The sequence below is a fragment of the Cynocephalus volans genome, chromosome 6 (genome assembly GCF_027409185.1).
Source record: "Cynocephalus volans isolate mCynVol1 chromosome 6, mCynVol1.pri, whole genome shotgun sequence".
Lineage (NCBI taxonomy): Eukaryota > Metazoa > Chordata > Mammalia > Dermoptera > Cynocephalidae > Cynocephalus > Cynocephalus volans.
In genome coordinates, this window is record NC_084465.1 from 32005782 (window position 1) to 32031483 (window position 25702).

General features: G+C 36.0%; 1 pseudogene; it reads right to left on the minus strand.

The window, feature by feature from the left end:
* Positions 1-20: 20 nt before the first annotated feature.
* LOC134380894 (hyaluronidase-4-like) lies at positions 21-25702 on the minus strand (annotated as a pseudogene).

Below are 25702 nucleotides of genomic sequence, written 5' to 3' on the forward strand. Positions count from 1 at the left end.
TTTCATCTCTTCTTAAGTGACTACTTTAGAGGCCACACAATTACTTCAATTGTGTTACAACTGATGCTTCTATAACCTGTTAAAACCAGCAGACATAGTGTCATTAGTGGGCCAGAGGAAGGAGAAACCGCAGAGCCTCATCAGCCGACATCATTTCTCTGCAATCAGCCCCTTCGTATCCTTGATAACAATGACAGGAAAATTTCTCCGTCATCACTGACAGGTCAGTATCAGATGCTTTTCCTTTCACAATAAATTCCCCATCCTCAGAGGCCTCTATGTGGTAACTTGCAGGGTTCAAATGAAGGTAATCAGGAGCTGTCCACATCTTCCTTATGCACCTCCCTTTATTCCTGCAGAGGTGAAAGCTGCACACCTCAGCAGCTCTGCTCACGTTGACTATGTAGCTCCCTAAATCAGAACTCACGAACTGCTTCACCTTTGTACAGTTGCCCTAGAAATGTAGAAACAAATGGGTGTTAGTGTTTTCCCTGGTACTTACAGGGTTAGAGCTTCTAGACCCACAAGGCAGCTCTTTGGACTGGATTGAAATCTAATAGCTTGGTGGCAGGTGGTGAACACTTAGGTTCCTGTGCACAATAACACAGGGGTCCCGGATCAGAAAGGGGAGAGATCTAAGGAACAGAAGATGGCGAGTATGTTAGAGTCAGGCTAACTGACTGAACTTGCAAATGGACCCCAGAGTCAGCACATGAAACCTTGTCTTCCTCCAATTTACACCACCCTTTTTTTTCTCCTTCTAGCTCCAAGTTAACAAGTGTGAAAAGGAAAGGAATAAACCCAAATTAGAAATCATGATGAAGCTGCTGTCCTCAGGCCACTTTCAGGTATTTGGTGCCTTTCATGATTGTTCAGAACCTGAATCATCATATTCCACCAATTTATTGTGAACGTCAACCTGTAGCCTTCTGGATTTTCCTGTTAATTATGCTCAAATATCAACTGTCCTGGGTCCTACTCTTCTATATACAATTCAAACACAGGATGGCCTGTAAGGCTGACTAGGTAACTCATGTGAGTGGTTTCTATAACGTGTTCTAAAGAGAAGACACCTGGGTTTCTCACCCAACTTCCCAATGAACCTTTTCTCATGAGCCACGTGGGGGCTGGAGTGGAAATGTCACACCTGGAATGTCAAGATTGATTCTCCCAGTTTCTACCTAATTCTCATAGGTGGACATAGAAATAAATAGTTTCATAAACAATCATCTCAGTGGTAACAAATGGAGCCTGTGAAATTCTAAGAATAATATCTGATCATTACAGACTTGCAGAAAATTTAATTTAACAAAAAATGCTGAAAATAAGAATATTATGATTCAAGGCAAAATGTGTTACACTGTAGAAATATAAACAAACAACATCTGGAAATACAGAAGAAAATGTGATTCATGAGGATTAGGGAAGACTAGGAAGAATTCCTGGAGTACATAATATCTCAACTGGGAGAAGTTTGAAGAGCTATATAAATCTTATTTTAAGTGCTGTTAATTTTCAGCTAATTTCTCTGTAGAGGAAAAATCGCTTTAATGTGGACATTAAAAATTTACCATCTGCTTCTACTTCTCAAAATGGGATATAACATGTTTTATGTAGTGGCTAAATGCAAGGGCTCCAGCATCAAACTGTGTGTGGTTAATGCCTGCTCCACCGCTAACTAGCCTAACTACCTGTTACCCTAGTTAGATTTCTTCTCTTGTTTCCTCATCTATAAATGAGAATGACAGTCACTACCTCATATGACCAGTAAGTGAGCAAATCCAAAACAAAAACTCTCTTAGCACAATCTTAGCACATTGTAAATATTCAGCAAATGTCAGTGTTATAATTATTAACTTCACAAAAGATGACAATATTTATTGAGGCTTTTCTATTTACCAGGTAGTTATCTGGACTTTTACTCTAAAGCTGGTTTACAGTGGGGGCTATGAGAGCTTTCATTTGAGTGAGCTCTACAGGGAAACAGAGCAAATACTTTAAAAAAACATTAAATATACTATCAAGGTTCTGACGTATCTTAGATGAAATTAAATTCATATCTCCCAAATAACAATGCCTGTGGCTCCCAAGGCAGCAGTGTCTCCAATGGTACTAATTTAGATCTTGCTAGATTGAAGAGAGTAAAGTTTATGATTAATTTGAATGTAAAACAACACATCAGGGATCAGGATTAGAAGCTAAATTCAGTATAATAGGGCTGGGACTGAGCTCATATACTCCATAGAGACCATTCTGTAATTTCTTAGAAGAACACAAATGTTGAATGAACCAAGTCTCAAACTCACACTCTATAAAGAAACAAATATTTTTAAAGAAAAACTTACATTTTACCATGTAGGGTATCATTTTGAAGACAATTAGGCTGTAAATAGTCAGCAAAAATTGATTAATTGAAGTCAACTCGGGACATATACTCACAAACCAGGTCATATGTATATAAACTAGAAGCAGAAGCTGTAAGCTATCCTTCTCCAAAGGCAATCCTTTTAGCCAGGTTCCTTTTCCATTTTGCAACATGCCCCTGAGCAACTTTGCCTCCACAATGACTCAGATGGATTAGTGTCATTTTGATTCCAAGGCCAGGCGAAGGAACAATGTTAAGGGCTTGCAGCTTCTGATTTGGCTCAGCCTTTATATTTGGTCCCTGAAATTACCTGTGTTTAATTTCTAAGTATCTGACTTCATGGGCTTAGTTTATAACTTATCCAGCCACTGTGATTTTTCCCAGTGTGGTTAAGATAGATGAAAACAAGATTTCTGAAGAGGCAATTTTGGTTTTGTAATATTAAAGGATTGTTGCTTTGGTGTTTAAAGATTAACATGGATCTGTACCACTTCAGAAGGAAATTGAGTTGAATTATGTAGTTGGTTTCCTAGTTTCTTAAGTTATATTTCCCCACACTGTAGGATACTGCAAATTCTCTTTTCACTCCAAGGATGAATTTCCACCAGTTATATGCTGGAATATGTAATTGGGTGATTTGGTACAAAATAAAAGCAAAACTTTAATCTGTGTTTTGCCTACAGCACTTTATATTATAGTCAATACATGAGAGAGAAATCTCTTTATCTGACACTTTTACAATCCACCACTCAAATGAAAGGTTTTACAATTTCACAGTTTTTATTTGTTTGTTTGTTTTCTGGGCAATTTTCTGTTAATTTTTTAAAACGGGCAAAATTTTTGTTTAAACTAATTTCCCTTTCAGGTTCACATTTATTTCCATTCCCCGTGACCACAGTATCTCCTGAACAGGTCAGAGCTGACATGACAGGAGGGGAAGGAAGTTTTGTGAGGCTCAAATGAAACAGTATAAATGAAAAGATTTTGAAAGTTATCAGTAGGATTATAAATAGGGATGAAGGAGGCGCCATCTATGCGGTACTCAGACGGCAATCTCTGCCGGATCCATATCCATTCTCTCTTTGGCAAAGACATAAGGGAGCAGAATTCCCTGCTTCACTCGCTTTGAAACTTCCCTGAATGCAGTGATGTGATATTCACATGGTATGATCAGAGGGACAGAAATCCCCAGCAAACTTCCTTTGAGTTAAGGCATTGTGATCACGGAAGGACAGGGACATAGCATTTACATTTTTTATTTATAGGTTATTGGTCCATATTCAGTAAGTGTGGAAGTTGCAGATGTTTGTGGTGAAAGCCACACCTTCTCAGGTGGATGTTAGTTTCTTCTGAATACGTTCTTCAGTGTCATTATCAGAGAGAGTTTACTGAGACTGTTTAAAAAATGAAATTGACTGTTTAAAAAATGAAATTTTCAAGTACATGTTGACCGAAAATAAGGAGGGAGTAGCCTATATTAATGCAAATTTCTCACCAAATTAGTTCACTGTCACCTAGCAGACAGCATGGTGCTAAAAGAATTACAAAGCAACTATGTTTGGGGGATTAGAAAAGGAACGGCACCAACCAGTGAGGGAAGACACAGATAAGATGCCTCTGGGAATGGACTGGAACGATTTGAGATCATGAGCAGTATGAATAGTGTCACTTGAAAGGAGAAATAAAAGGAACAAAGCAGATGTAGTGAAAACGAACCTTCCAGGTCCCAGTGTGGCATGGGGCCCTTATACATCATCCCTGGGCTCAAATCAAGGATTCAGAAGTAGAAGGTAGGGACACCCAGAGGACTCATCCTCCACGCTTGGGCTTCAGTCCCTGATGCTTTCCGGAGTGCATGTAAGTAAGGTGCCCACTGTGGGGAGCTGGAGCTTTACTAATGAAGCTCCCTTTGTGTGTTACCAGAGGGAACATTAATTAATTACAGGGATGAACATCTTTAAATCTACAGCCAAGGAAACGCCTTTCATTATTTTTTTTTAAGCATAGAATCAGGTTATATCTAGGTTGTGTTTATATGTAGGTAGTGTAGGAAATCTGTGTGAAATGAGGAGTTACTGCCTCCGTATTATTTCTCCGAGCTTTGGTTGCTGCCTTGATTACATTCTTAGACATCCCATGTTGAAGTTCAAGGCTTTGATACCTGTTAAAATGTGATGCCATACCACTAACATTTCCATAGTGCTTCTAGTTTTCATGTGTGTTCTCTCACTGGATTTTCGTAATACTTCTGCTAGGTAAGTAGAGACATAATACTTCTGCTAGGACAGTAGGTGATACTGTCTCACTTTGTACACTAAGACACTGAGGAACTAAAGTAGATTTGCTACTTACTGGTAAATCTTTTTTCTAATTTTAACTGTATATGTGTGTTTTTTCTAAAATGCAAACATCTAAGGGAAAGTCAGAAATGGAGGTCATTAATAGTCATTTAGAGTTTGGTACAAATGAATATTGGGTTTTTAAAAATTGGAGTGTAGATTTTTATGGTGGATAGGGTACAATGGAGGATATCCTACTGGTGTAAAACACGTGGAAATAGCTTGCCATTCAGAAAGGAAAAGGATGCAGAATGAGGTGAGACCCAAACTGTTGTTCCTTCTTTCCTGAGAGGGAACAGAAGCATTTCTAAGGCTGTAGTTACTGAAGAAGGAAGCTTAACCCAGGTTTACAGAATGTGCAGAATGTACCAGCCATCTAAACTAATCTTTTGAAATGAACATTTTGTCCCTTAAAGAGTTTATTGTTTCTTTCAAAAGTAAATTTATTATCACCAAAGAAAGGAACTTCGTTGAGCCAAATATAGAAAATGAGATGTTTTATAGAAGGTGGTATTTAACTTTCAGTTCCAGAGTCAAGATTATTTTAAAAGATTTACATAACTTTTTTAATCCGTCCAGACAGTATCGATCTTCTATCATTCTTTATTCAATTATTTATTGCTGATTTTTCTGGGTAGTACGAATATCAGTTCACAGTAAAGATTTTTGTCTCTTCCTCATCTGTGAATGGTGTCAGGGCCATAGCACTCACCCCACTACATACATGTGGCCACTTCTCCCTCTGATGGACACGCTCCACTGTATACACGCTCCGCACATGCCTACTGGTCAGGGGAGAGCCCTCACCTGGGTGTTTCCTAAGCCTCCTCCTTAGGATGCCTAACACTCAGAACATCTTTGTATTTTAACATGTGCTGGTGAATTTAAATTTGTAATGGTCGAGAAAGAAGAAATGCCTCTATCAAAAGATATTAACCGTCCAGTATCCAGTAATATCTTAAAACACCACTGCATCAAAAATGTGAAGGCCCGAAGAAGTCTCAACTCTTCTCAATGTAGAGAGTTTACACATAATTATCCAAATCCAAAGATTAGAGTATCACTTCTTTCTTTAGAAGTTTCTATTTAAATGGCTAGACTTGGGAAGGGAAAAAAAAGGAGAGAAAATCTGACTGAGAGATTTTTTTTAAAAAAACATATTTTAAAAGTTACCCTCAAGGTTTGTATAAGATCTTTGGCAGCATATATGACTTGAGTAAAAATAAACAGACAGAATAGAACTTCTATCTGTAAGTTTTAACCTAGGGTAACAAAACCATCTACTAGTGATTAACTATTGAAGTTTGAAACTCATACCACTCTTAGCAACTTTCTATTAGTTATGGTCATAGAGACAAGGATGACCACATGCTAAATCTATAGACTCACCCAAAGTAGTAGATTTGCAAGTCCTTCACACTTTTTAAATTTTTTTTAAAAATTTGTAATTGTGGTAAAAATCAGGTAACATAAAATTTACTATCTTAGTCACTTTTCAAGTGTACAGTTCAGTACATTCACATTATTGTACCTCTTTATACCTTTTATCAAAGTTGGTATTATGCACAGTGTGGTTAAGTTCTATGGTAGTCAAATGGACCCCTTCTTCTGTGTCTTGGCAGAAGACAGAACCCATATATCATTAAATAAGCTGAAATGTCTAGATGCTTTCCCAGCCTTCCCTGCAATGAGTGCTGGTATGTGACCTTGGCCATGCCAGATAGATGCATCCTACTCTAGACTTTGAATTGGGATCTTGAGTTTCAAAGAAGCTAAGAGGTGGTGTTGCCAGTGGTAACAGAAATTCCAGTGTCCACAAGAGGCAGGCCTGTGGGGGCATTTAGAACCTGATGTCCATGGTGTTACTGATAAGTGACAATATTGTCTTCATGGGACAACACAATTCTGTTCAAGTAATCAAGGTTTTGTTTCAGTTGGGAACAATCAGGAACTCTGATTGATAAAGATTCTTTCAATGGAAATTGCTTATGAGTATCTCCTCCAGCAAAGCCTGTGTAGGGCAGGTGGCATGTAATTATCGTTTTTAACCACCAGGTGTCACCAGCCAAACCTCATAGCATTTCTCAGGCCTAGAACACCAAAGTAAACAAACATTTTAAGTAATTTATAAAACTTCATTTAAAGACATTTAAGTCCTAAGTAATAGATATACACAAAATATAAGTTTTTAAGCGCTATAGAGGTAAACATTTTGGGAATAAATATTCCCACCGTGCACTCTCCACAACATGAACATGAGTGAGATCACCACACATAGTAACAGCAAATGTATTATATATACTGAGTGTCCAAATTACAGTTTGAAGAGAACAGTATTTTCAAGGGAATCTAATTTTATGAGTACGAAAATAATTGTGGTACTCAATTGTGGTACTCAAAACTGCCTCTTCTCTTTGATTTTTTATTATATTTGTGCCTCAGAGTAAGAAAAATGGATTTGCATACGGGTTCATTAATGGAGGTTAGGGAAGATTTTCTTTAAACTTGAAATAAAGTTCATGTTAGAGAAGAATGAATATGTGTACCAAAAAAATCTATTCTGCCAAACACTTCCTGCTTTTGCTTTTATTCAAAACACAGCTTCGCGCTGATTATTGTTTCCCTTCAGTCAGCCCCCTCATCACTGCCACCAAATGTCTTCATTTATTCATTACAAAGTTACCAAGTGATTCTTTTCTCCTATCCTGGATTGCTATTATTCTCTGTATTCCCCTTAACCTGAGGTGCAATCACTTCTCAGATGGCAGGCACAGCTTCTGGTAAAACGAGCGGTGCACGACAAATATCATCAAAATAAATGAGTAAAATTCTGTTCCACTGTCTTCTGTTTGTTGTCTCAAGTCATGTTGCTAGTGCACCCCCGGTCACTCACCTAATTAAACACAGCATTCTGGGAGGAGATCCCTTCATTTGCCACCTCCCCGACCAGTCCCCTGCCCCACCCAGCAATCTCTAGCTGTCTGCTTCTCCTGCCCTCTATCCTTCACCAGGGAACCTCCCCCAGGCCTACCATTCCAAAAGTGCCCTCTGCTTCAGAATTTCTCTAGAGCCCTTCCCCTGACCACACCTGCGCCATCAAACTCCCCACTGCTGAGCTCCACCTGAATCTCCACTAGTTGTAGTAACGTAGCAACCCATGCAACTATCCACACTTGAGTCATAACAACCTTCCTTTCTTTTCTCCCTTCCCCCTCTCATGATCTTCCCAGGAAGATTTGCTACTTTAAACAGATTTCTAATTGGTAGAATTTTAGGAAAAGTTGGCAAGACATTGGGGGTGGGAATGAGTGAGTTCAGCCTGGACTTGTCCCTTAAATTTTATCATCCAATTCATACTTAAAGGGAGGTCTGTTCTGGGAAGACACATGAAGGACCAGTTCCCTTCCTTCAACAGGGAAACTTCTGTGAAGACATTTTGAAGGCCCCTGGACAAATGATTTGCAGGGAAATGACACATCCATGAAAGCCACAGGATAAAAGGAGGTGGCCTTTTCCGCAGACCCTTCCCCTGAATGAAGGAAGAGCCACAGTAGGAAGGTTAGATGCTACTACACTGACCTTGACTTTGCAGTTTCAGTTTTATTGCTCCAGTGAGAGGGGAATGTGTGAATGCTGCAGAAAGACGGGGTTCATATGGCCCCCTGGACCTCACCTAATTGCTGCTTCCTCTTGCTGAAGGTGAAAGACATTGTGAAGAAAAGAGGGAGGGGAGGTGGTTAGAAGCTGGTAGTATTCATAGCTAGGCCATATAGTTTTCCTATTAAACAGAGACCATCTCACAAAATACCAACCTCAGACAAGTTTACCCTCAGAACACAATAAAAGGAGACAAAGGCCACTTTTTAGTTTGTCGAAGCACAGAAAAAAAACAAGGTCACTTTATAACCCACAAAATACCAAGCACCCCTCTTTCTAAATGAATGACTGCTATTCTCTATGCAATTGTAAACATGCCTCAGCTTTCTGACAATATCTGATCTAGAGAAAATGCCCAGTCTTAGATCCTCCCCCAAATCTCCCAACCAAAACCTTGACCCTATAATAGGTTTTTTCTAACACCCTCTTACTGAGACACCCCATCATTCCCCAGGTGTGCACTCCCCCCTCCTCACAGCAAGTAATAAATCCAACTCATTTAACTGCAGGTGTGTTCCTGGTGGTCTCTGGGCATTGACACCTGTGTCAAGGCAGAGGCACTTCATGTTCATTTATATATGAATTAAGTAAATTATTGAGCACCTTCTATGTACCAGGCTTCCATTCTGAGTACTGGGAATATGATAGTGAACAAAACAGACAAAAGCCCCTGCTGCCCTCACAGAGCTTAAATTCTTGAAGGGGAAACAGACAATAAACAAGATGACTTAATAAAATATATAGTACATTGGATGGTGATAGTAGCACAGAAAAAGAAATAAAGCAGGGATTCACTTTTAGATGGGAAATCCTCACTGATCTGAAGGATTAGTGGAATAATCCTGGAGGATGACTGGGGAAGTGTGAAGAGAAAGCAGGTTCAAAGGCCCTGAGGCAGGAGCATGTCTGCCATGTCTGAAGAACTTCAGAGAGGTCAGTGGCCAAGTAAAAGGATCAGAGAGCTAAGAGAAAGGGTCTTGTAGGGCCTTGTAGAGACTCTGGCTCTTAAGCTAAGTGATATGGGAAAGAATTGAAGGTTTGGGGAAGAAGATCGGACCTGAGGTTAGCTAGATTCCTCTGGCTGCTGTGTTGAGGCAAGCCTGGAAAGGAAAAGGCACAAGAGAGAATAAAAGTAGGACCATTGTAAGGAAGCTCTTGAAATATTCCAGACAGAAATGAGAGTGGCTTGAAGCAGTTATTTAGAAAAACAATATTTTTAATAATTGCCACACAGAAAAATGATATTATAAATCAATAAATTAATCGGACTAGTTTTGTTTTGATTTTGATTGTAGATCTAAACTTTTATTCTCATACACAGTGTGATTTTTTTATTAATTTTATTTAATTTTATTTTTATTTGTACTGATTTTTAAGATTATGATGAATACTTTGGAAAATCTTTTAAGAGCATATACTACCCTCTTAATGTATTGGTGGAAGAGATTGATTTTCCAAATCAATAACTCTTCTATTTCTTTTTTTTTTTTCATGATATTGTGATTTTGTTTTTAAAATGTTTAAGATGCAAAGTGTCTGCTCCTAAATTAATATGGGTTTAAAGAGGTATACTGACAGTCATAGTCCCTAAGGAATTCAATAAATGCAATGTTTTGTTTCCAAACCCTCAAGGAATATACTGACCAAAGTGATATTTTATTGCAAATAATAAAAATAGACTTATAAATACTTATCAGGAAGCAAGACAGAGCAGAGCCATAAAGTTCAAAGCTGTATCCTCAATTTTGTAGAATTAATTATTAACCTGCTTTCTAATAAAAACTTATTAGAGCAACAGCCAATAATATGCATTTATTTTCTTCCACGGATGAATTTCTTCTCTTTTGAGTGGTCTGCAATGTTCTGCAACCTGGCTCGAAGCTTTTCAGCAGAAGAAACAAAATATTTTAATAGTAGAGGTTTCTCAGTTAAGATTTTTCCATAAATTTTTCTTAAAAACTCTGTTTCTATTGGTTTACAATATAATTTACTTTCTGATGGTATGTCTTTAAGGAACATTATTCACCCATTAGTTACTGAATTTTGTTATAACTCTATTTTGTGTTATCATAAAAGCACACTGGCATTTCTCCTTTGGAACAAATTTTAGAACCACTATGCTATTTTTTGGTACAAAATTCTTTCCGGTCTCCTTAAAAATAAGCTTAAATTTTATAAAAATACAAAAATGACTATTTCAGTATTACTTGTGCTAATGGAAAATTCACTATCATTCAATGTGAAAGGCCGCATTGTTTATTAAGCAGGATTATTTGTGTACATTTTTTTAAAAATGCAACCTAAAAGACAATATGATCATACTTAGAAAAAAGTATATACTTAGTCTTTGTCAGAAAGTATTTTTTCTCTTTTAGGACTTGAAATTTCTTGCAGCCAAGATCAGCAGCTTTCTTGGGAAAGCACACAAAGTCTTAGTACCACATTTTGAATAAAATGTTCCCTCTGTCAACCTGTTTTTAACTAAGCTCCTTAAAATAACATTAAGTTGATTTCAATCTTCAGCTTTTTAATTAAAGTTTTTTAACTGAAATGAAATCTATGGTCTGTGAAATGTTACTCAAGTCCTTTCAATGTCAGCAGTCAAGATAACTCAAGATAACCTCTCCCCAAAGTAAGACCCAAGTATGACTGGGAGAGCTAAGATCTAGTCAGGGTAACCAGATGATAACTAGGGATGGGGAGCTGAAAGTCAACCTCAGACCTGAGGCCTAGAATAGTATTTAAACAGGAGACTTTGATCTGGGTTCTCTAGATCCTAGGTCTGAATATCAGATTGTAAGACTGGAATGGAAGGGCAAGTGTTTGAGAGGCCAAATGTTATGGCAAGATCACATTGTCCTGTCTCAGGTAAACACGGTTTAATTTCAAATTCTGCCTCAGTCTTTACAGAAGTGGCTTAGAAACTAGCATTTGCCTGGCTTTGCAAATGGCACCCATCTCTTTGAACAGGTATATATACATTTTAGAAATTTGAGCAAGGGAAAACATTCAGGGATTGACTCCAACCTGTTTGCAATGAGGAAGGAATACATTTCTATCGAATTACAAATGCATAGAACCTTTGACCTGGAAATTCCGCTTCTACATTATTTATTGCCACATTGCTTGTAATTACCAAGATTAGAAAGAAATGTCCATCATTAAGGAGAGATTAAATGAAGTATGACCTTCTCCATGATGGAATACTATGCACTTGTAATAAAGAATAATGTTGCCTCTACCTATTGATATGGACATTCGCCAGATATTAAAATATTTCTTAAATTATATATTTGTTTTACATACGTGTCTGTACATATACTTCAAAGTTTTAAAAAGTAAGATGTATATAGGATGTTGTCATTTTTCTAAGAAAGGGATATAGATATATGTCATTTGTGTACTGAGGAATATCTCTGGAGAGATACTCAAGAAATGGTGACATTGCTTTCTTCTAGGGGTGAGAACTGAGTGGCTAAGTGAGAGAAATGGGCAGGGGCTGGCTGAATGAGAATTCTTTGGGAAACAAGTTCTGTTGGGATTTGGTACTATGGTGCTATAGTGGGTAATTAAAACCATTCATTTAATTTTTAAAAATTCATAAGATTCCTTGGAAATACAAAGGCAGATGCAAATTGACTCTGACTATAAGGAATCAGGCATGGTTCCCAAAAGAAGGTCACATCTGAGTGGGAATTTATTACAAACATCATTTTTATAATGTTATTTGTAAACTTTTCTGCAATCTGGCAAAAAAAAAAAGCAGGCTTTTAATAAATAAGAAAAACTTTTTTTTTTAATTGAAGTGAACACCATCAGCTAGAGCTTTAAGTTAATGCTCTATTCTGACAGGTGGGTGAAATGATTCAAAGACTGAAAACAGGTGAAATTGAATGCCAGAAATTTTTAAGAAGCAAAAACAAACAAAAAAACTAATGAAAAACATAGCAGAAAGTTACTCTAAAGGTATGAGCTGTTTCTTCCATTGGAAAGACAATCCCTAAGATCCAAAAAATGCAAGTGGATGGAGGACAAATTATTAGAACAATCAATTAAAATATTGCATTCAGTTAGCAGAATCAGTTAGACCATTCAACTTCTCAGAGTGTGTAGTCTGGCAACCAGAAGAAAAATTTGACCCCAGGACATTTAAATATAGACAAAGTTCTTCCTCTGTAGGGTCCAGAGTTTGTATATTGGACCAAACACAAAAGCAGAGCTAAAGTGGAAATAGCCAGGTCTCCCCAGTGGGCGTGAAAGGGATATAAAAGGAAAATCTGCTCAACCCATGAGGGAGTTACACTCCTCTGCCATGGTAATTTTCTCCTTACTTTGATAATTATGGGTTTGTTTGTTTGTTTTACTAACCTGCCTGTTTTCTGTTCACATGCTCCAGATAAAACCTTACTTGTCAACATGCCCCAGCCCCTTTCACAAAGTCTGCAGTCCATCCTCCCACTCAGCACAAGAATCCTGTTGAGTAAATGCAGGGGAGATCCCTGTGACGGATTTTTCAATCCCTCTGGTTCTTCATAAATATAAATGGATGGCCAAGGATTATCGAACATTTGATACAGACCAAAATATGAAAGATAAGAAACTGACAGAAGGAACAACTGATCCAGGGGAAATGGAGCAGAATAAAATATATAACAATAAAAAAACTTATTAACATCCTCAGAGAGATTTAAGAACCTGTTGAACCTACAAACCAAAACAAGGCTACTGTGAAAAAGGAAAGATACACTTAGACATATAAAAATAGTTCTTTGAAATTAAAATGAGTGTCAAAATATGGTGAAGACTGAACTCGTATTCTAGAAAAAAAGGTGAACAAATATGTAATACAAGGCAGAAAAGACAATAATTTAAAATATATGAGAGAAAAACAACACAGAGTACAGATGTAGAAGAGCCAAGATCTACCTACTAGGAGCTTTATAATTGAACACAGAAAACGGAAGCAAGAAAACCATTTGAAAAATATGAAAAGAAAATTATTCTGAGCCAAAGATAAGTGTCTAAATTAGGAGAGAAAGTCAGAAGGCTTTGTAAAGAATGTCTCCAATATAAAAATAAACATGACACAAATTTACAAAGGACCACAAAGCATGATTATAACATACTGCTTGTGAGATAAAGACATAAGTTTCTTCTGACTAAAAAAATAGGTGCTATAGAGCAATTAGATTTTGGGAAGACCAAGTGTCTGGTCAAAAAGTTTGTTTCCAAAGAAAGGGTGCTCTTATTTTTCACCAATTAGTGGGAGATAAGAAACAATACTGCCCTAGACAGTAGACAAAATTGTAATTTGTCAGGTAACTCAGGACAGAGACAAGCTCTCTTTGCATTTCTAACAGGCACTACCTATCATCCCAGAAGATATGTTTCATTAACTAAAGTGATTTGTAATATTTATAAAATATTGTGCTTGTCAGATGAGCCCTTTATTAATTTACCTTGGAAAATTATCATAAGCATAGAAATATAGTTTAATTTTTTACCTTTTATTTAAGAAAAAAGAAGAGTGTGTCTTTGGATTAGACATAGTTGATGACTTCTCATTTTTATGAGACAATTGACTAAGTATATAGTCTGGAAAATCAAAATTCTGCAAGTCAAAATAAATTACAAAAAAAAAAAATGAATATGTTTCATGACGTGTTTTTAACTTGAGCAGGCTTTTTTTACAAACCAAAATTTTGAAGAATATATTAGAAATATGGCAGTTCCTTTGGCTTTAACTTTTTTTTTACCTCCTTTTAAATTTAAGTTAAAATAAATTTAATAATCTTTTCTTGTTTAATAAAAGTTAAATGACTGTCTGTGGGTAATAGGATTGGAGTGTTTCCTATTTTCTTCTACGTATTTATTATATGTTTTCCCTTTTACCATCATCTACCTCAATCCTTATGTCCAGATTGTTTTGGAGGCGCTAAGTTTAAACAATGGCCTGACATGAACCCTATCTTTGATGTATTCAATGATTGTTGGGCAAAATGTCCTATGTCTCTCATTTTATTTTCTTCATACTTAAAATGTTAATAATGTTATTAACATTGACTGCTTTACTGGAATTCATTGAATACCAAAACCCTGATGTAATTGTTGAAGAACTCATCATCACTGTAAGGATAGAAGGAGCCATTCCTTTCCATTTATAATGTCGTAATATCAACTTTAATAGTTGTAAAAACATTTTGTGCTTGGACACAAGAACTTAATTACTATAATTGTAGCTTAGGTACAGCAGGATGTAAACAAAATAAGGGAACTTATCAAATAGCCTGCAATTTAGCTTATCATGTTTCATTACCTTTTTAACTTTTACTTCTCCCCAAATGAATGCATGAATAATGAATGAACGTACAAACAAATCAATCAAAATAGGAATCTAAGTGTCATCTGCCTATCAAATTTCTAGGTGTATGTCAAGACAGAATACATATGAAAGTGCAGTATTTGGAAGGGGTCAGACAAAAAAACTCTTCCCTAAACTAAGAGGGGAAATAGCATTTGGGGTATTATAATTTCTCTTGAGTTTTTATGAAAGAAGATGATCTGAATTACAACTAGGTCGGGTCAAGTGACCATATGAGTTGCTGTGCATTGAGAACTGATGAATTACTTAGATACAGTATACTTTAATAAACCAATAAATTTTTGAAGTGCATCTGTATGTGTGTATATTAATTATACACAATATGTAGATTATTTTGTGTTTTTTAAGCACTCATATAAATGTATATCATGTGGGATGTATTATTTTTTCTGCAACTTGCTTTCGAACTTCACATTTTTGACATTGTTTTTCATGTTGATACATGTAAACCTGGTCTTTTCCTTTTAGCTGCTATTCAGTATTTTATAATATGAATATACTATCCTTTATTTATCTGTCAGTTTACAGAAGTTAGAATATAAAAGATCATTATTTACAACCAAATGCCCAAGTCACTTGTACAAGGATATAGGATACAATGATAATAGGCAGGTCTGTCCTCCCACAAGTCTGCCATTAGTGTTTCATTGATGTGTCCACAACATTGGGCTTTAACAAACACTAGGACACATTCCTAACTGTTAATGATCACACTGTGCTGCTAGGATAGGCAAGCCTAAGTGAAATGATATCGGCTAAGCCGGAAGAGTCTGGATGGAATCTTGATAAATGCCTGCCTTGACCCATATAGGAAGGACCATGGGAAAATCCTAGTAGGGTCATTAATAATATACATCTATTAGCAGTTCAATTATTTTATCAATATCAGCACTGATGCACAATTAAAAATGAATTAATTTACAACAGTGGTGTATTTCTCAATGAGAGGAGGCCCCGGAACTGTGCATCTGTCCAGGAAAGACTTGGGAGGTTCAGGTGGAAAGTCACAAAGCAGAATAAAGCTCATAATGACCCGTAGTTGAACAAGGTAGCACTTTGGGAAATAGCAAGTTCTGAAAATCCTGTGAGCAATATTATTCATTCCAGGCACATTCTATCTGGGCCAGCCTCTTACTATATTTAGGAACAAATGCTATTTTTAGTTGGGGCAAGATTCCTTGTCTGAGGCTTCTGAAGGAGTTTCTTGGAAAGGTGGAATAAAATAAAACGAGTAAACAGTTGAACCAAAGGAAAGAAGGAAGGGAAGAGAAAGGGAAAGAGAGAGAGAAAGAGAGAGAGGAGATTGTAATTAACAGAGCATAGAACACTGGCAAATACAGTCAAGATCAACTTGGGCATCCCCTATTCTGTCCCAGCCATCAAAAATACCTTTTTCATTCAGCTTCCAGAACATCACAGTCTCCTGGTTCTTTTCCAACTTCACTAGATGCTCCTTCTCAGTCTCCTTCACTGGCTCTTGCACATATTCCACACATATTTTTTGTTTAATTTTAATAATAGATTTTTTAATTCAATATTTATAAAAATATTATCATGTTAACATGTAATCAATATGGAAATATTAATGATATCTCTTATATGCCTTTTTTCTCATACAAAGTTTCTGAAATTCAGTGTGTATTTTATCCTCATAATACATCTCAATTTGGACTAGCCCCATTGCAATAACCACATATGGCGAGTAGCAACTGTATCAGACAGTGCAAGTCTAGACCATGCAGTATCTTTTAGGCAATTTTAAGGATAGTGACCTTCATCCTAGTCACATTGACATGACATCAAATACTATAAGCTCAGCATGTGTGGGGCAAGGGGATGGTGCTTGATGATCAGATTCGTTTTATGAATAGGTCATTGGCTACTACTGTTCCCCACATCTTAATGCTGGACTGCCCTAGGCTTAATTCTTGGACCTCTTCTCTCCTATAGATATACTTTATCTGGATAAACTCATCCCATCTCATTGCTTTAAATATAACTCCCAAATGTTTATCTCCCAGATCTTATCCCTGAAATGATTGTACTCCCACCCATCTACTTGACATCTCCACCTGGATGTCTCACAAGAATTTTAAATTTATACTCCAATCTAATCTACTGGTTCTTGTCCCAGCCTGCAAGTCTGACAGCCTTCCTCATCTGCATTATGCCACTTCTGTCTTTCCAGTGCCTCAGGAGCAAAACCCTGGAGTCATTCTTAAGTCTTTTTCCTCTCACATTTAATTCATCAGTAAGTGCTTTTCAGTCTACCTTCTAAAATATATCTAGAATTCAACAATTGGTATCTGGTTCAGGTCATTGTCAGCTTTCACCTAGATTATCGCAATAACTTTCCAACTAGTCTCCTACAATCTATTCAAAATACAGTAAGCATATAGAAATTTCTCTCTATTATGGAATAAAATACATGTTAATAATAAAAAAGTAAACAAACCTCAGGTTTTTTACAGATTAAAAATTCTCTTTTAAGTGATAATTTGGTCAAAAAGGAAATTTTAAAAATACAATTTCAAATGAATTAGGAAAATAATAACAATTAGAATGCATCATATTAAAATTTATTAACACATCCAAAACAATTCTCAGCTTTGAAGGCCTAATCATAAATACTTTTGCTTTCTAATCCTTTGGGGAAAGAGTAAAAAAGAAGCTGCAAGCTATCAGCTAGAGATTAAATTATTCAAATCAGAGAATGGTGCAATGCAGAAAACGGGGGAGGGGGAGAGTTGCAGGTGGTGGGTGGTGGTTGCAGGTAACCATATCTCAGCAGTCCCTCAAGTAGGAAAGAACCAGCCCATACATGGCAGCAATATCAAAAGGCTTTCAACAGAAAAGACCATTATAAATATCACTAAATCAATAAAAATTAAGTTCCACTCTGCCTCCCCCTCACCTCCATCTCCTACACCCATTTCTGAAACAGCTGAACAAAATAACTGACCATACTCCTCTTTCCCACACCTCATACCCAAGCTTGGGGTGTGGGGAAGAGGGGTAAGAAGCAGTAAACAACACTTATATAGCACTTACCATCTGCTGGGTACTGTTTTAAGTGCTTTACATGTACTAATAGTGTAATTCTCATAAAAACCCTATGAGATGGATACTATTATTTTTCCCACTCTACAGATAAAGAGTCAATGACTTGTTCAAGTTCACACAGCTAGGAGGTGACAAAAAGTGAGCACTGGAACCCAGATAGTTCAATCCCAGGGCTGCTGTTCTTAACAAATCTGTCATCTGATTTGTTCCACACCAAATGAAAACAGATTGCTATTTTTATATTTTATGAGACTGGACATATTAATTCCTGAAAGAGACTGTTTGATGATACCTAGAAGACTATTTGTTGATACCTAGAAGTAAAGAAAAGCTGTGGTCTCAGAATCTTCACTTTGGCAGTGGGATGTGTGGCCAACAGAGCAAATTCAGGGGAAGTTGTGGAAAAGTAATGAGTTATTTCATGTGTGCACTACTATCAAGAGTATATTAGAATAACTTAGAAAAAAATGATAAATTCCTAGATATATACAACCTACAAAGACTGAATCATAAAGAAATACAAAGTCTGAATAGACCACTAACAAATACGGAAATTGAATAAATAGTCAAAAAAACCCTGAAAAAAAAAAGGCCCTGGACCTGATGGATTCACGGGTGAATTCTACCAAACATTTGAAGAATTAATGATAATCTTTCTCAAATTCTTCCAAAGAAAATAAAGATGAGAGAATACTTTCAAATTTATTTTATGAGGCCAATGTTACCCTGATACCAAAGACAGACACACTACAAGAAAGAAAATTACAAGCCAATATCCCTGATGAACCCAGATGCAAAAATTCTCAACAAAATACTAGCAAACTGAATTCAACAGCACATTAAAAGGCTCATACACCATAATTAAGTGGGATTTATCCCTTGGATGCAAGGATGGTTCAACACACTCAAGTCACTAAACATGATACATCAAATAAACAGAAGGAAGAATAAAAATCACATGATTATCTTAAGAAATGCAGAAAGAGCATTTGAAAAATTCATCACCTTTTTACGATTAAAAATGCTCAACAAATAAGATATAGAAAGAATGTACCTCAACACAATAAAGAACACTTATGACAAGTCCATAGCCAAGATCATAATCAATGATGAAAAGTTGAAAGCTTTTTCTCTAAGAACAGGAACAATACAGGATACCCATTCTGATCACTTCTGTTCAACATAATACTGAAAGTCCTAGCTAGAGCAATTAGGCAAGAAAAAGAAATAAAATCAATCTAAATTGTAAAGAAAAAAAAGTAAAATTATTTCTGTTTGCAGATGACATAATCCTTTATGTACAAAATCCTAAAGACTCCACACAAAAAAAGTTAGAAATAATAATTGAATTCAGTAAAGTTGCAAGATATGAAATCAACACACAAAAATCAGTTGAACTTCTATACTGTAACAAAAAACCATCCAAAAAAGTAAATTAAAAAACAATACCATTTATAATAGCATAAAAAGAAGAGTAAATTTAACAAAGAATGTAGAAGACTTATACACTGAAAACTACAAAACACTGATGAAAGAAATTAAAGACCATAAAAATAGGTGAAAAGATATCTCATGTTCATGGATCAGATAACTTAATATTGTCAAAATGTTCATATTACCCAAAGTGATCTACAGATTTAATGCTATCATCATCAAAATCCCAATGGCATTTTTTACGAAAGTAGAAAAACCAATAATAAACTTCATGTGGAACCACAGAAGACCCAGAATAGTCAGAGTGATCTTGAAAAAAGAACAAAGCTGGATTTCAAAATATATTACAAAGCTATAGTAACTAAAACACTATGGTACTGGAACAAAGAAAGATATATAGGCCAAAGGAACATAATTTAGAGTCCAGAAATAAACCCACATATATAAGTGGTCAACTGATCTTTGACAAGGGTGCCAAGAACACATAATAGGGAAAGGATAGCCTTCAACAAATAGAGTTGGAAAAACTGGATATCCCCATGCAAAACAATAAATTGGACTCTTACCTAGACACAAAAGACTTAACTCAAGATCTAAACTGTAAAACTTTTGGAAGAAACCAAAGGGAGAAAGCTTTTTGACTTTGGTCTTGGCAGTTATTTCTTGGATATGACACCAAAAGCACTGTCAATGAAAGCAAAAATGGACAAGTGAGACCATACAAAACTAAAAATCTTCTGAACAGTAAAGGTGACAATAAATAAAATTAAAAAGCAACCTATGAAATCTTAGAGAATATTTGCAAACCCTCTATCTAATCAGAGGTTAGTATCCAGAATATATGAGGAACTCCTACAACTCAATAGCAACGACAACAACAACAATAAAATCACAACCCAATCAAAAATAGGCAAAGGATTTGAACAAACATTTCTCCAAAATAAACATACAAATAGCCAACAGATATATTAAAAGATGCTCAACATCATTAATTATCTGGAAAATGTAAATCAATACTACAGTAAGATAAAACCTCACATCTGTTAGCATGGCTGTTATTGAAAAAACAAAAGATAACACATGTTGGTGAGGTTGTAGAGAAGTTGGAACTCTTATATCCTATTGGTGGGATTGTAAAATGGTGTAGCATCTATGGAAAACTGTTCAAAAGTTTCCCCCCAAGTTAAAAATAGAAGTACTATATGATCCAGCATCTATACATTTCTATTTCTGGGTATATATCCAAAAGAATTGAAATCTCAATCTCAAAGAGATCTCTGCACTCCTATGTTTATTGCAGCACTACTCACAAAAGCCAAGATATGGAAACAATCTAGGTGTCCAGTGACAGATGAATGCATAAAGCAAATGTGATATATACATACAGTGGAATATCAGTCAGCCTAAAAAAGAAAAAAATCCTGCCATTTGTGACAACACAGATGAACCTGGAAAACATTATGCTAAGTGACATAAGGCAGTCTCAGAGGGCCAGATACTGCATGATTCCACTTATGTGAGGTATCTAAAGTAGTCAAACTCACAGAAGCAGAGACTATAATAGTAGTTGATGGGAACTGGGGGTCAACGAAATGGGGAGTTGTTATTCAAAGGGAATAAAGTTCCTGTTATGCTATATAAAGAAGTTCTAGAGATCTGCTGTACAACACAGTGTCTATAGTTAATACTGTATTGTGCACTTCACAATTTATTAGAGGGTAGATCTCATGTTAAGGGTTCTTACTACAAAAAAAAAAAAAAGAGTAGATTGTTCATGAGCCTTTATGTACAAATATATTTTCTTCCTACACACATTTTCATAGGTGATTGGCTAGGTAAAGAATCAGTTTTGGAGAATTCACCCTCTTAAGAGTGGATGAACTAATTATTTATTTTTTAAATGTAGTATTCTTTTTCTGTCACATAGATATTATGCCATTTAATCTACCTAAATTCCTGCAAAGTAGGTTTTATTTGAGTTACTTAGATGAAGAAGTTGAGACCCAGAGAGGTTCCTTAACATGACCAAAATTATACCCCTAGAATGTAAAAATCAGTTTCTCACTAGGGCTTTCTGCTTGGAAAGACTGCTCTTTCCATTCTTCTACTAACCACAGAGGCTGGTATAGAGTAGGTGCTTAAACAATGTTGGTCTCTCTACTCTTTCAACTTTATTAAAGTCAGGTGAGCAGATATCAGCAACAATTTGGCTCTGATGTGAAAATTTCAAAAAATATATATATAGAATATATTCAAGATGTTGACACAGGAATCGTTGCTTACTTTTGAAGCAGAATATTTATGTTCTCCCCACAATATTATTCCTGCTGCCTCCAATGCAGCACTTTCACCCATTGTATGTACTAAGTCCTCCTAGAAAAGTTTCTTCCAAACCAAACTTAGACATTAGACAATTCAATAATAAGACTCAACTTATCAACTATAGTAAAGAACACATTAATAATTTTTATTTTTGTTTCTAAAACAAAGGACTACAGCAGAATGGGGAAAGGTGATTCTGTTTTGGATTCTTACGTTTATTTGATAAATATTTTGATGTTCCAGGCAATGAAATAGATTCCGATTACTTTTCTCGAGGGAGCGCTTTACTGTGATGGCTGAGACAGACATATATAAACAACTAATCACTATATAATAAATGAATTTCTGTATTAGTAGCACCCACAAGGCATACATAGATCAGACAAAGTGCTTAGTACTTCATTGACGAGTCTGGTTATTCTTCCTTGAATAGGTGGAATTTCAAATAGGTCTTTGAGAATGTGAATTGTCTGAAGACAGACTAGAAAGAGCAGAGTTTTATGTCCAGAAGGAAGAATAAGAGCAGAGGCTCACATGCAGGCAAGAGCATGGTCATTTCCGAAAACTGCCAGTAACTCCTTGTCAGAAAGTACGCAGGATTTGGGGAGAAGTGAAAACATATGATTCCTTTTACATACAAGCAGAATCCAAATAGAAAGAAAAATTATATTTTAAAGTGTTCGGTCTTAACTACAAAAAATGTTTAGTACTGGACAGACACAAATACGCAACTCTGAAACATATTTTTGACTGTCACATAAAGAATGCATTGGAGGGGAAGGTCAAGATGCTGTAGGCAGGGGCACTATTTAGAAGATGATGGAAATTATTCAGTGAGAAATGATGAGCCCTCAACAAAGGCAATGTCAGTCCTTGAAAGAAGGGAGAGATTGAAGAGTTATTAGGAAATTAAGATGCATACATCTTAGTTACCTGTTGGATAATAAAAAGAGAAACAGGGAGGCATTCAAGTAACTTTCAAGTTGGGTGACTAAGTAGATTATAATTCACCAAGATAAGAAACTGAGGAGGTTATTATGTTTACGATTGCAGGCCAAGGGCCAAGAAGCCGGAAATAGGGAGAGATGAAAGATAGAGGGGATGTCTGATGGAGCAATCTGCATTCCTTCCTGCTCTACAAGAAGTGGAGACTCAGAGATCCAGTGCAAAGGTGGAGTGCTCAAGACTACAGTAGGTAAATGGCCATGCCACAGCAAGCTTCCTTCTTTAGAGGAAGGTCCCAGTAATACTAGTACATGTGCTCTACAATTTGTCTAATTAATGCAAGAAATTTAATTACACTAGCTAGTATCAAATTCCTTAAACATAAATCAAGTCTCTTATTTAAATTCAAACACTTCTTAAAGAAAATACCAAGTAGAGTTGGAAAAAAAAATTGCCTTAAAAAGTTAAGTTACTTAGACAATTGGTTAGAAAAACCTATACTGTTTGTCCATATGTGAAACATCAAAGGCAACAGGAAAGCATTAAAACACTTCAAATCAGGTAATTCTATACCTTTTGATGAGTAGAGTATGTGTTCTGTTGATTACTGAAGTAGAGCTCAGAGGTGATACATAGCTCATAATTTACTTCAAAACTCTCATAGTACAAAAAATAGGAACGCAATGAATAAGACTTTCATGAAGATGTGGCTCATCTCACTCTCCTGTCTTCTACCAAGATAAACTATCTGACTGCATGGATTACTATTATTTTCTACTGTTATTACTAATATTATATTATTCCTGACACATGGTAAGCACTCAATAAATAATTTTGATTGAATAAATATAGCCTAGTATTTTTCCCAAAAGGATTTGAGAAAGTGACATGATTTGAGAGATCTGTCACTTGAGGGATATCAGAGAGAAAGAAGTCTTTGGTAGGAATGGCTGATGACTTAAAATACACAGACAACTGGCTTTTGAAAGAAGATTTGATTTATTCTACATTGTACCAAAAGGTAGAATTAGAACTAATGGTATGAAGTTATCCAGATGCCTAAATTTGACATACTCAAGAACTTTCTAGGAATTAATATTGTCCCCAAATGGCAGTTTTCCTTCTGAATCAGGAAATGTCCCATCAAAAAGTGCGAAAGCAAAGACAAGGTAAGAAAGGATTCATGTTTGGGTGGGAGGTAGATTAGACACCTCTGAGAATCCTCCAACTTTCTGCCATGATGCTATAATTCTTTTCCTCCTAAACTTATTGAATGAACACCCCATTTTCAATAATACTTAGTAATCCTGCAATGATGAGAATGTCAAGTCTGATTAATAATATTTGGATCAAGAGATTTTATTCTGAAATATTTTTTAAAAGAATTGCTACTTCTTTTAAATGTATTCATTTAAACATAAGTGGTCTGAGAAAGTGAGCTGTGTATTGTACATATAACAGCTCTGCTTGTCTGTTGGGTACTGGAATAATAGATTTGTTGGCTGTCAGGTATGGATAGAGATGTAAAGATTCTCTTATCTAACCCACCCATTCAATGATTGCACCCTTACAATAATGTCCAATGTCCTAAGTGACAATTCAGCTAAAGCTTGAACGTTGTCAGTGTCTGTAAACTCATCTTGCATACAAGCCCATCCCACCTCTGTGCTCCTTGCTTTGTGTTAATTCCGAAGACAGTATTTTCTGTTTATATAAACTACTTTTAATGCCTTGACACTAACCACTAGATATAATTGTAAATTCTTAAAGTCAACAGAATATATGTTATTTTTTTCAGTTAACCTAATCTACTAAAACAAACAAAAAAAATGCAATATAACAAAAAATATGGTGGGTTAATAAGTTTCCTCAGGCTCTATTGTGTATATTTTCAATTTGGAAAATCGTTTCTACACTTTCATATTAGAAGCTGATTCTGCAATTTATCCCTGGTTGAAATTAATCTGTCTATTACATTATTTAACTCAAGCTTAACAACTGTTCTGCAGGAAATCCCTGGGAATGCTAAACTAGTAAGAATCATCACTGAAAAACTCTATCTACACATCAAATTGTCAATGACACTGTTTCAGAATGGGTTGACATTTGAAGAAATACATATAGGCCTTTAATAACAGGATAGCATTCTATTATTAAGGGAGAATAAATATCCTAGAACATTTATTTTAAAGCTTTATATATCTATCAATCTACTTATAGATTTCTATTTTTTATGTAACTATAGTTTTTCTCACCTGTGATAGAGCTATTATTTTTTATTTTTTTATTATACCATGCAAATAAAATGGTCTGGAAAAAATAAAAACTGGTAAAACATAGTCTTGTCTAGTCATTTCAGCAATTTTAATGGCTTCTCTATCTCAGGAATGAACAAATTTTAATGTACTTAAACTTGACTTCAATATTTTATCCAAATATATTGAAGGATAAAGTGCCTTGCTTTTTTCCCACAGCCACAAGAGGTCATTGTAGAAAATTTCATCATTTGGGCAATTACCTGTGTAGCTCTCTGGATTTATCTTTATAATCATAATTGTAGCAATGTGATAGGGATAAAAGCCCCATAAACATTTCGGTCTCATTTCCAAAACCAGTGTGAGGGTAATGTTCATAAAATCCCTGCCAGCATGTTCGAATTCCTGTTGGGCAACTGTTTTCACTTTCCTTTCTGACCAATCAGGATGGTGGTTTCTAGTAAAGAAAGGCTAAGGAGTGATTTTTATATATGATTCTGCTGCCCCAATATCTGTCCCATTGGGGTTTCCAACTTTCCCAGTCAATAATGACAAGTCCTTCTGATCGCCACCCAGGGACAGCTTTTGCAATGTCATTGGCAGTTTTCCTAAGGTGTTTAGAAAGGCTCATATTCTGGGGTATCCCTCCATTAAAGGATGCTCCATCTGGAGAGGAATAAGGGTATTACCCTAATTCATCTGGATAAAAAATGGCAATTGCCGATCCACTCTGAGTCGCTAAAGGATTTGATAGAATGTTAAATACTTGAAGATTCATGTTGACGTTGAAGAAATTTTGACAATTCATTGTTGGGGCGGCCCAGAAGATGTTGAAAGGCTGGTTCTTGACCACTGGAGGCATTGCAGGTTTGAGGGCTGGCTGAGTTCATGCGATAGAGAGCAGCAGCTCTCCTAAGCTGGCCAGCCACGGGTTCCGCAT